General features: G+C 47.4%; 1 protein-coding gene and 1 pseudogene across 1 annotated transcript in view; one reads left to right on the top strand and one right to left on the bottom strand.

Annotated features, from left to right (window-relative positions):
- The window catches only part of DMGDH (dimethylglycine dehydrogenase), a 527,940-nt gene that overhangs the window by 51,563 nt on the left and 464,014 nt on the right, over window positions 1-12,363 (top strand). The window lies entirely within an intron of this gene.
- On the bottom strand, window positions 8,590-10,155 carry LOC147726680 (18S ribosomal RNA; annotated as a pseudogene).

Genomic DNA, 12,363 nt, shown 5'->3' on the forward strand with positions numbered 1-12,363 from the left:
GCGATTCAGAAGCCAGATGAGTGGAGAATCACCAGGCATACAAGATGTGTAGATAGGTGGAATGCGTAGATTGGCTGCGGTTATCGAAGTAGCATGACTGGAATTTTTGGAAAGTACCCTATAAATCTCCGTGAATGTAAGGAGGACATAATTTAGTCACAGACGAGTTCTTTGAAGATGATGCAATTCGACACTGGGCGCCTGTGTAGATCAAGCGAGTAGGTTGAGATAGAGTAATGGATCTGAAGGCTGAGCAGAGGCCTAGAAGCTGTGCTCTGGTTAAGCTCAAGTTTGTAAAAAGAGCATTTTGGTAGACGGCAACGGAGAGAATTGCAATAGCTAATGTGAAATAAACAATTCAGTGGTAGAACAGGAATAATGTGTTGATTTGATAGCAAAATTGAAGATCACAAACAATTGGAGCTCCTAGTTCTGTTTTGTTTTAGAATGGGCATCTATCCAAATGGAGGGAGAGGTACCAAGGATCAGTAGCTCAGTTAAGTTCTAGGGTGTTGCTTTTCGACCAGCGGCCACCGTTGCTCAGGCAAACTCTGATTTTCGATGAGATGCCACTCTGACAGTGATCTGGGTGTCGTCGGCAGGGCACATGAATGGGAAGCTAAAGGGGGCAATGAGCTGCACAAGGTGCATATTATAGACTTTCAAAGTAATGGAGTGGAGTGAGGAACCCTGAGCAAACCCTGTAATGTTGCAAACTTGGAGATAGAATAAGGACGGAGATGGACAGACTGATCCCATCACTAAGAAAGGACATGATGCAGGCAATAGGTAGAGGAATGGGTCGGCATATGGATACCCAATTTAAAAAGACACTTATTAAAAATTGGATTGACAGTGTCAAGCAGCGCTAGAATCTAACAAGATAAGTGCTGCTCTGCCACCTTTACCCAGAATGAGTCTCCGGGATCCCTCTGTCAAATGTAGCACTTCTTCAGTTCCATGCAGGGGTCAAAATCCAGCCTGGCAGGATTTGAGAAAGTTGTTAGAGTCTAGGAACCATAATAAAGATATGGCACACTGTCCCAGTCTGTGCTACTGTGAAACCTTAAAGATGTACACTGGGTGTTGGCAATGTGCCATATCGTAGCAATGTGTTCCCAGTACAGTTGCAAATCTGCCCCTGCACTGCTCACTGCACATTAGTGAAAGGCAGACCAGCTGCTTACAGCTGCTGGTCCGCCTTTCACTGAGGCATCAGATGCAGCCTCGGGATTAAAGTGGGAAGAGATTCCACCTTCATGCAGGCTAATGCCTTGAATCTCTCAGAAAGAGCAGCCATCACTATATGACGCCCAGTCAATGTGCCTCCTGACTGCTTCTTTACCTTTTCGGCCTCCTCCATAATATGGGGAAACACTCCCTTCACATCGCATCAGCATAAAATAGCACTTGCCTGACCTGTATTACAGAAGGATCTTGCAAGCATCAGCGGCCTCTCTGTAATATTAAAGTTCTTTGGGAGTTGAGAAACTTAAATGCCTCTCGCCTTGGGCACTTTACATGAAATGGATCTTGATAGTTGACTATTCAATTGATTTTCAATAATTTTGGCTGGAAAAAGAAGAGAAGAGACAGGACTAACATTGCTGATGACTTTGGGTCTGGCCAACAGTGTTTTCAGAAGTGGCAGAATGTGAGCAGACTTCAGGTAGAAGGAATTTGGCCTGTGGATAGAGACGCAGAAACTTCCAAATAATTGCATATGTATAACATATTGTCATGGGAAAAGTCTGTGAGGTAGTTGTAGAGCTCTTCTATATTTGTTTTGGACATCAATTCTTTAATTTTCAAACACATGAGAATATAAACAGAATCACAAAGGAACAATTTTCATATGGGTCTCCAGGAAAGAGATTCAAGAAACCACATTTGTGAAGGTCACAATGCCTAATAGGCATAGCTGCACCTATAAAATAATGAATCTGATGTTGTGTAATATTACTGGTATTCATGTAAAGTGCTTCAGTGCTATTGGGCTGTTCATGCTACATAAAACTGTACAAATTAATAAAAAGAAACCATCACTTGTACAAAAGACCAAACTTCAATTAAAGGGCAAAGCCACATACAGCAAACAACCCTCAAAGTACAACCCTTCCCCCGACACTCCTTTAGGTTCCTCTACTATCACATAATGTCATACAAAAGAGAGCAAATATTCTGGGAGAACATACAGATATGTGTATATGTAGCATGGGATCTCACTCATGAATTGCTTACTCAAAGCAGAATTAAAGATTATCAGCAAGTTGGGGAACCAACATCAAGAAGCATATTTAGGGCAGGGCGTTTTCGGTTGAGGGCCTAAAGAAAGGTTTATCTACCTGATTGAAGAAAAACTATCTTGTCATTAATTTTGTAAATAACAATACTCGCAAGCAACCACTTTCTCCAACTCGGCCAATCATTCATCATGGGAAGGAACCATGTGTTTCCTCCAGTGGAGCAGGATGCAAATTTTACAATAGCAAGTGAGGTTACAAACCATTTACGCCTATGCGTGAAGTGAACCACACTGTCAGACTTGGTTTGTAATATAGCCAAAGGGTCCTGTGGGATGAGTGCGATGCCACCTGTGGAAGGTAAAGTGTACCATGTGTCCAACCAGTATTGCTGAATATCCGTACCACCTAAAAGAATGTAGCCAAGATTGCAGTCGGACAACCTGCACTCCGATACAGTTGGTTTGGGTTAGACCAGGGTCTTGATGATCTGAAAGACCTCATAAGATTAATTATTGGCAGCCAGAATACAAAATGAGTAAAAAAGAGGCTTTGACCTCCGTGATCAATTTCTTATAAATTTTAATCATTTCGAGATGGATTATTCAGGAGTTGGAATCCTAATTGTTTGCACCATTCACATTACAGGACCTTGCACTGTTGTTTAGTAATAGCCATAGGGTAGACAGAGGAGCATGGTAGGTATACGAAGACATGAGAATGGTGGCCTTGTCTATGGCTGACGTGATCCAGTAGCAATAGCAATGAATATTTGTATTCATATCCTGACCAAATTACTCTAAATCCAGTACAGAGTCACAGACCGTAGTTGAGTGGGTCTCCGAGATCATATTCCTGGCTCTTCTAAGAGGAGTGGAAAAGTGTTGAACAGTGAAAATTAAATAGTGTTGTAGGTAAGACTATAAGGGGCTCCTAAATGGTCAGTTCAAGGAATAAGGAAAGGAGGAGTTGTGGAGACACAGGTGCCAGTGACAAATATAGGAACCTGAATACTCTCATGTGTAGTGCAGAGGTGCATTAACCAGTTGATGGAACCCAAAGAGAGAAAGTCACAAGTGGGTTTTGTGTTATGCTTCTTAGTGTAGTCAAGCCAAACATTAAGATAAAACATGGTTTACCCTTTAGCTCTATTGGTTTGTCATTGTGCTCTGGAGTTTGCACTTATTTTATTTCATCGTACAGTGTCTGGTTATTTTTGATATATGATCATTTTCTGTCCAACTTACGTACATATCTTTCTTTTGTTTGGGGGTTTCTAGCAATATGTTATTATGCACTTATCTGTTCCTATGTAACTTCGGTAGATGTCAGCATTACTTCTGATTAGTCTGGGAACAATACTCACCAGAGCCACAGCTTTACCTGCTGCTAAGCTATGGTCTATTGTAATACTGTTCTTTTGGGCTGCGTTCGCTTATTCTGGCTTTGTGGATTCATGGGAAACCACTCAGCCATCCTGCACCCTATTCTTGTTGTCCTGGATCCCAAGTGCTGATGAACCACACTCTTACTTTGTGTGATTGCAGACCCTAGTGATGATTCTTTTGCAGGTCTAACCTCTTATGGGACTTTTCCTTTCCCTCAAGTGATCCAGAGAATGTTCTGGCAGCTTCTGCTGCCTCCAACATGGATCTGTTAACTTCTTCTGTTTCTGGGGCAGTGGTTGCAACTTCTAATTCTTCTGTGGGCTTCTGGTTCACAGCCCCCACCAGTATTGGTGGTGCATTGCATGCAGGATCCACCAAGAGAGGAACAGTGTGGGAGGCCTGAGATCTTGGAGAATTTTTTTAATGTTTAAAAACATTTCACTGCCTCCTTCTGCCAGTAGCAGTACTTTTAAGTGGGATGAAGAAGATGGAGGTTCTCTTAAAGGGCAGTGGCAAAAGAAGGGTAAGTAGACATCCTTTCCAAGTGGCACTGTGACGTGGCTCAGTTGGGCCCGGGGAGAAACGCTGCCATTTTAAAATGCAATTGTTTCCTAGGTTGCCTTCTCTTTCACACTCCTATACGTGCAGGATTAGTTTCCATGAGAATCTCGCACAAGGCCTGAACATACATTGTGCAAATGAGATTGTTTATTATTCGTACATGAGGTGCCGCAGCTATATAAATAATGCAGCATTTTTGGGTTGGGGCAAGGGATCCCTTGCTCTCATTGTGAGGTCAATACAGGCTGAAACCTCAGATCAGCTGCTTGCTGAGCCCTCCTCGTAGAGGTATGTCCAATACGGGGATCTACATGCTTTCGCTACAAGTGATGGGGGGGGGGGGGTTGGATCATCCATGTGGGGATTCTTGGACACACAAACACACACTCACTCACTCACTCTTTCACTCACTCACTCTTTCACTCACTCACTCTTTCACTCACTCACTCTTTCACTCGCTCACTCTTTCACTCGCTCACTCTTTCACTCACTCACTCTTTCACGCACTCACTCTTTCACGCACTCACTCTTTCACGCACTCATTCTTTCACTCATTCTTTCACTCACTCTTTCACTCACTCTTTCACTCACTCTTTCACTCACTCTTTCACTCACTCTTTCACTCACTCACTCTTTCACTCACTCACTCTTTCACTCACTCACTCTTTCACTCACTCACTCTTTCACTCACTCTTATATGCTTGCATAGATACTTGTTTTAGCAACATGGTGGAACTATTTATTCTGACCACTGGCCTTATACTGATAATCACTTTTATCTACTTCCATCTATTGTTCATGGATCAATAAATATTGAAAATGCCCCTCTGTGTATTTATTGTATATTTCACTGAGAGAGCATGAGTGACTAGGCAAAGGGATTCTAGATCTGTGACCATGATTCCTGGGGGGAATCCGGGTTGTCCTGATCTGTGGCTGCCAATATATTTGCTACCTGTCTAGATTTAGGGGTGCTGATGGTGGCACTATGAGCTAGCTAGTCTATAGAACAACATATTCTAAAGGGGTGCTCTGAATCAGTCTGGCACTATCCTGGCATCAATGATGGTGTTTTTGTTAACACAAAGCTGACAAGTTTACTGGTGGACATCTTGAAACCTGGCAAACCCTTACTGGTGGGGTGCCACCTTGTCCTTGGCAGGGGAGGAGGCTGTACCTGATTGCTAGCACCACCGGCCCTCAGGGACTGGTCCTCCCACAGAGGGATTATGTTATCTGTTAAGACCACAGGAGCCCCAAACACTCCCCGGTTCAATACCCACTTTGACTTGGGTATGGAAAATGGCCCTGGACTGTGGAGACTGGGCCTCAAAGGTAAAGGCCTTTCACTGGGGATTACAGGAGCTACTCAGTCCACAGGAGCCTCAGACTCCTCCCCGGTCCAAAGCATCTGCTCTGGGATCTGCCTGGTGGCTGGGCCTTCATTTTGGGTCCCATCTACGCTCCACACCCCAGAGGGGCACAAGCGTCCTTCCCAGCCTGCAGCCACCATACCCAGGGTAGGTACTCATACCCCAGTTCATCGGCTAAGGGTGCCTGGGGTCGATGTCATTCACCTTCCTTGTGCCAGAGTCTGGGGTGCTAAGGAGGGTTAAGTTCCAAGCCAACCCCCTCTTATCTTGGTTCTGCCTGCAAAACCAATTTTCCTTGACTCCTAGACCTCCACAAAGTGTGGGCTTACGGAACTTGGGGAGAGACATAAGCCAGACTTGGATGCACCAGGCTCACTGCTGGTTTTTGGGTTGGCCAGCCACCGATTGATCATTTGGCCGGCTGACCCGCCATCAGCTGATCTGTAAGCCTGCTGACCTGATGTCTCATGCCAACCTGGTCACTAAAGTACGCTGGTGGCAACCAACAATGAGGCCTGTATTCAGGATGCTCCTTCTTCGAACCTCGGACTGTCTTCTTCTTTCCAGATAACTCCACTGGTTCCCGCTCTAGCCATGTGGTCACCTTCCTGACCTGTGAGGGATCATGCCCCCATCCCAGTTCCTGGTGGGGCAGGCTGGAAAGGGGAGGCCCCGTGCTGCACTGCATGCGATGGAGGTCCACAGGCCTGCACCCAAAGACCGCAGGGTGACACTACCACTCGAACAGGGACAAAATGTTTGCTCAGAGAATGACTTCCAATAACTCACAGCAGTGTACCTGCTCTGCTACTCACGAAAGCCCTGACCCAGAATCAGGTAAGCTACAAGTGATTTAGCACAGCTGCCTCACAAATGTATGGTACTCAAAGGGAGATGGAAGCAGCACCTTTCTGTCCTTACTCTACATACAGGCCCAGAGTTCAGCTATCCCACGCCAATAGAGGCTCAGCACTATTGCAGTATTTTTACGATTTAGGGGGGATTCTGACTTGGAGGCGTTCAGTTACAGCCTCGGAGATGGCAGTTCCACTCCACTGGCTCCTCAAGCAAGCACACCCACAAAATGCCTGAACTTGAGGTTCCTCTCGCACTGCGGAGGATTACTTGTGCCCAGAGTCACTGCCCTTGAAGGTGGCACCACATCAAGCTGCGGCATGTGTCCATCCCCTCCTCACACCCCAACCAGACTGACACAGCCCTTAGAGCTAATCCATATCCTGAAGGTATGGATCTGACTTGTCAACTTTCCTTACCTATAATGTTCCAACATGCCAGAGGTTGTACACCTTGGAGATCGGCTGTGGATATGGGTACAGCCCAGCACAAGATTTACACCATTTCCTCCAGATTTTCAAGACACTGCAAGAGCTTACCAAATGCCTCCAAAACCGCAAGTCTTTCCAAAGCTTGAGACAGTCTCCTTTGAGAACCCATTCCAGAGCTTCTTTGCCCATCACAAAGAAAACAAAATTGTCCCTGGGGATTCTGCCGGCTTCTCCAGGATCATTTGTGTTACCACACTAGATTCTGCTATGGCACCCATCTCCACCACTCCGGACTCTGAGATCGGAATCGGACTCCCTTTTGATGGGCTAAGGGCAATGAAGGACATCGCTCCTTTCTTCCAAACGGTACTAGGCTCTCTTTAGTACTGACTGAACTATGTTTAACTGTTGTTTAAAAGGAACCTTTATCTACTGTGGCCTTCAAAGTTCTTGTTTGAATATTTGCTACTTCCCACCATAATCTGCACCTATGGTAGCTCCACCCAGTAAATTGTCCAGGGCTTCCATGCGCACTGCATCTGCCCTCCTACTCCTCTTGGCTTGGCACTACAGCTCTCTGCATTGGCGACAGCCGGGTATGGGCCTGACACTCCAGCACCGTCTGTTTTCAGGGATAGTTGATTTGATAGGTGAGTTGTTACTCTCCTTAGGGGATTCTGACTTCAATGGCCACTGATATCCATATAATTAACGCCTTTTCTGGGCTCATATGAGCATCCGGCCCCTGATCCCAGTGTTTGGTTCATCCCGCATCCCCGGTTTGGCTGATCAAAAGAGGCCCACTAGGCCACCCGCATTTGATACTCAACTCCACGCCAGCAAGTTGGGCTTTTTACCCCTTTAATGTTTAAGAATAGGTTGAGATCGAGTTGACCCCAAGACCTGTAATCATTCACCGTACAAGATAAAACTAGGGTCTCGAGTGCCAACTATCGTGACGGAAACTCTGCAGCTTGGTTGCTTCAAAGTTTCCCTCAAGATGGTTGGCGCTTGAGACCCCAGTTTTATCTTAAAAAGCAAATGATTACCAAGTTGGTGCATGAAGGCCGCCATGGGACACCACAGACAGTCATGCGCAGCGCAAAGGTAGACACCCTGGTATTTTCAGGCCCTGGGTGGACCATGCTCACACCCACCCCACCATTCCGGGAATGCCAGGCACCCCTGCAGCATACCTGTGCAGTGAGACTGGGTGGGGAGACCCTGCAATTGGCGATCTGGGGTCTGACCTTGGGAGGACGAAGGGAGCAGAGCTCCCTGTGACAGTCACAACGAAACCATGGGAAGATCCTCAGGGCAATTGATGTTTAAGTGACCCTCAGATAAGCAAAGCCCTAGATGGGACCCAGGGCTGCAGCGTACATTCCAAGGCCACTCCTCAATAACTCAAAACACTCAGAGAATGGAATCCAGCTTGAGAGGGCCACTTAGCAGAGCCTTCATGAGGTCCCAGCACAGGGAGTCACTATAATTTGGTTACCCCCAGGTTAATGCAGGGTAAGCATGGGTTCTCCTTCACAGGTGGGCTATCTCTCACATCGAGCCCTTCTCAAAGGGCCAGAGGAATTCGTCCCTCACATGCCCGGTCCTCACCCAAGCACCCAGGAACCATGTACTGCCCTGTCGGCCAAGACACATAAAGGAAGGGCTGGGGACTGTGCCTTTGGTTCCCGAGCATTTAGGCTGCCACTGTCTGGTATTCTGGCTTTTCAGCTGTTAATGATCCTTTCACAGGTTCACCTACGGAAGCCTTTGCCGACCCTTGCTGGGGCCACGCCAAGGACCTTACTAAACCATTCAATCAGTAGTAGTGCAGCAGGTGTGTACAAGGGCAGGGACTTAATCAAAGCAAGCTTATGACTCACACTTACTTAGGAATCGCAATTATTTCTCCTGAACGAGAAATTCTATCATAAACTGGGTTCAGCAGGTTCCTTGCCACTGTTAAAAAATGGTAGACACACTATGAACCATTCAGTGTACCACACATGCAGTCCCAGCTATCTAGGGGCATCACAGACCTATTATTGCTTGATCTCGTATGGCTGAACATCACTTGTTCCTAAGAAGTTGAACACCAACCGCTGGGAGTCCCGTAACTAGTTAGCATGGAAAAGTCACATTCGTATTCAAAATTAAGCAGACAAGTCACTCCACCAACTAAGACCGACCATGCACCACTTCCCACAGAACTGAGAAAGACCTATCAACCTTTCAATCCTTTCCATGTGCAGACTAGGTGAGGTTTCCCGTGTTGAGTCAAATTTAGCCACAGGCTCCATTCCTGTCAATACTTTTAAGTTTCAGCTTTGCAACCATAAGCCCCAGGAACCCAAAGACTTTGGTTTACCAGAAGCTGCTAAGCAGGTCATGGGAATTACGCCACTGCATCGCTAGCCTGCATCATTTATGGTCGGAACTACAACGGTATCTGGTCCTCTTTAAACCTACAACTTCCATGAAAATCACTTAAATGGAACCGGAGTCCAATTTCATAATTCCTGGATGAAGTAATATGGCAACCGGCCTGCTGTGAACACGCTAATTTTTTCAAAGTAAATTCTTCGGACTCCCAGTAAACTCAGTCACGAGCGCCAAGAGGACACCAAGAGGCAGGAGTTGGTTTGGGTCACCTTGTAGTGGACCACTAGCTCGATTGCAAGATCCAACTATGAGCTTTTAACTGCAGCGACTTCAATCTACACTATTGGTGCTGAATTTACAGTGCTGCTGACACAAGACTTGTCCTTGAATGGATCCTCGTTAATGGATTTAAGGTTTACTCCTTCCAGTTACAGGGCCTCAAAAGGGTCCTGTATTGTTTGTTTTCGTCACTACTTCCCTGAGTTGTGAGTGGGTAATTTGTGTACCCGCTGTCTTCCTTGGATGAAGGTAGCTGTTTCCCTAGCTCCCTTTCTGGAATTGAACCACGATTACCTGTTGCCCACGGTTACCATGGTAGGCCCAGAAAGTACCATTGAAAGTTCATAGGTCAGGCATCTGTACGTATCATTGCTGCCATGGATTATCTAAAGTCACCAAAGCGGCTAGGCGAGCCCGGATTGGTATTGGCCTGATACATACACGCATCCTGGGAAGTCTGCACTCGTCGGCGTGTATTAGCTCTAGAATTACCACAATAATCCAAGTAACAGAGCAATCAAAGGAATTATACCTGATTTAATGAGCCATTTGCAGTTCCACTGTACCGGCCAAGTGTACTTACAAGTTCATGGCTTAATCTTTGATACCAGCTTATTCAACTGGCAGGATCAACAAGATTGCCGTACCTCCTACTCAGGAGGAGGAACGTCATGCACGTGTGAACTCGACCTTCACAGCCCTATGGAGCCTGCTTTGGGAGACTGTTTTGGGAGCCCCTGCTTGCCTTAATGGGTCTACTTATCTGAATAGGTCTGGACAGCTCACTTCACAAGCTGCCAGGCAGCTTTGCCTTCACTATGCTGAGTGGCTTTCACAAATAGCAGACCCTGCTATAGCAGCCTCCATCCTGCTGGATAGTTTTGGCAGGATGGAAGCTGTTTGCTGGAAATAGCTGAGGCTTGTCAAGCAGTACATCTCTAAATGGACATAGTGTGCCCAATCAATCTGAGTATAGTGCTGGCTAAACCTGCCCCTAGCAGGCTTCCCTGCACTGGTATGTTAGCTTCCTATCCCTCTCTGCTCTCTGGGAATTAAGTCTCAGAGAAAAGGTTTGAAAGCAGCTAAAGACTCAGGCCCTGGGTGAGTACGACCAGACAACAAGGGGGGTCCCCCTGTCCCTAGGGCATGTCTACCCCCTTTCCTATAATCGGTGCACACTAAGTGACAAAGGAGGCTTTTGTAGAAAATGCCCCATACCTCCTGGTGCACTGTCTGGGCAGTCTGATGCAGTCTTGAAATCTAGGCACGCCATAGGAATGCATGGCATGGGATCAGATGTCTGTGGCATGAAGCAACAGGCAGTGGGGGCCTCATGGAGCTCTTACCTGGTGCTCGGTCAGAGCTGTGATCCTAGACAAGCATGTCATACCTCCCCTGGCGGCCTATAGGACCCTGTCCTGAGCACTTGGCGGGCCATAGGAGCGAGCCATGACTCTGGAGCTTCCACCTCAGGGCCAGCCAGAGCTCCGACAGGGGGCCTAGTCGAAGTTTTTATCCCAGGCAAACATGTGCGGCCTTTCTGGGCCTGTTGGTCCGGGTATTGTGCTAATTTAAGAGACAGTGGGTGAGGTAACATAACTCTGGGCCAGTCTTTCACCCAAAGGCATGCCGCAGTTCTGACCTGAGGCTCATTCAGAGTTTCTTATCCCGAGCGAGAAGGGGTGGGTCCCTGTACCATGCTATAAGTAACACAGCTGGCCATGGAGAAGTGTGGCTCACTGGTTAGAGCAGGCAGACCCTGAAGCAGAGGTCAGACCAGGGTTCAATTCCCGACGCGGCAGGGTCTTGAGCTCAAATGTCCATGGACTCGATAATTCTCGCTTCGGTGCCTGACCTAATCATGGGTTCACACTCTGCAACTCTGGGCATTAAGCTTGCTTAATCTCCACAACGGCCCCCCGCGGCGGGATGCCTGGCTTTCACCTTGGGGATGCCCTTTAGGGGCTATCTCACAGGGAAAAGCCAGGACGGGTTCCCAAGGCAAGCGCGGAGATACCCCTTCGGGGGTCGATTCAGGCGCTATATAAGAAACATAATAATAATAATAATAATAGAAGCCATGTCACAGCGCTTCCACCATTGAGCTAGCCAGAGCTCTGACGCAGGGCCTGGTCAGAGCTTCTTACCCCTGCCAAGCAATGGAGGCCTTGCATGGCCTGCGGGACCCATCTCTGCCACTTTGAGTCCCAATGGGCCCGGGATCAGAGCCCAGGGCTGCGTGGACTCCCACCTTAAAGGCAGCTGCTTCTCAGACTCCGGGCCCAGTCAGAGCTTCTGAACCTGGTCAAGCAGATGAGACCTTGCGGTGCCTGCCGGACTTCGTCCTGTGTACTTTGCAACAAGGCGAGCAGGAGAAGGGAGTCCAGGGCTGGGGGCTTCCACCTCTGGGCCAGCTGTAACTATCAGCCATGGCCTGATCACATCTTTTTATCCCAGGCAAGCAGGAGAGACTTCCTTGGGCCTGCCAGGGTCCAAGTGGTACAATGGGCAATAGAACTAAGCTATGGCTGGGAGCTTCCACCACCAGGGCCCTGACTCTGGGCCCGGTCAGAGGGCCTGTGGGGTCCTGTCCCAGCTACTTTATGACATAGAGCACATAAACCAGTTTCCGGGGTCCTCCCCCTGAGCCCACCAGAGCACTACCCATTCTTTTAATCCGTGCACAATGAGTGACGGAGGGGGACATTCTTGGTTTCCTGGAACCTGGCTTGACTTCAAGTTTTAAATGAGCACTCTTGAAATTCTAAACACTGACTCACATGAAGGAAATTACTGGTTTTGTTTTCATCTTCAGTACAAAATGTTGCCATTGACTTTGGCATGTTAC

Source organism: Lissotriton vulgaris, chromosome 3_1 (assembly GCF_964263255.1).
Source record: "Lissotriton vulgaris chromosome 3_1, aLisVul1.2, whole genome shotgun sequence".
Classification (NCBI taxonomy): domain Eukaryota; kingdom Metazoa; phylum Chordata; class Amphibia; order Caudata; family Salamandridae; genus Lissotriton; species Lissotriton vulgaris.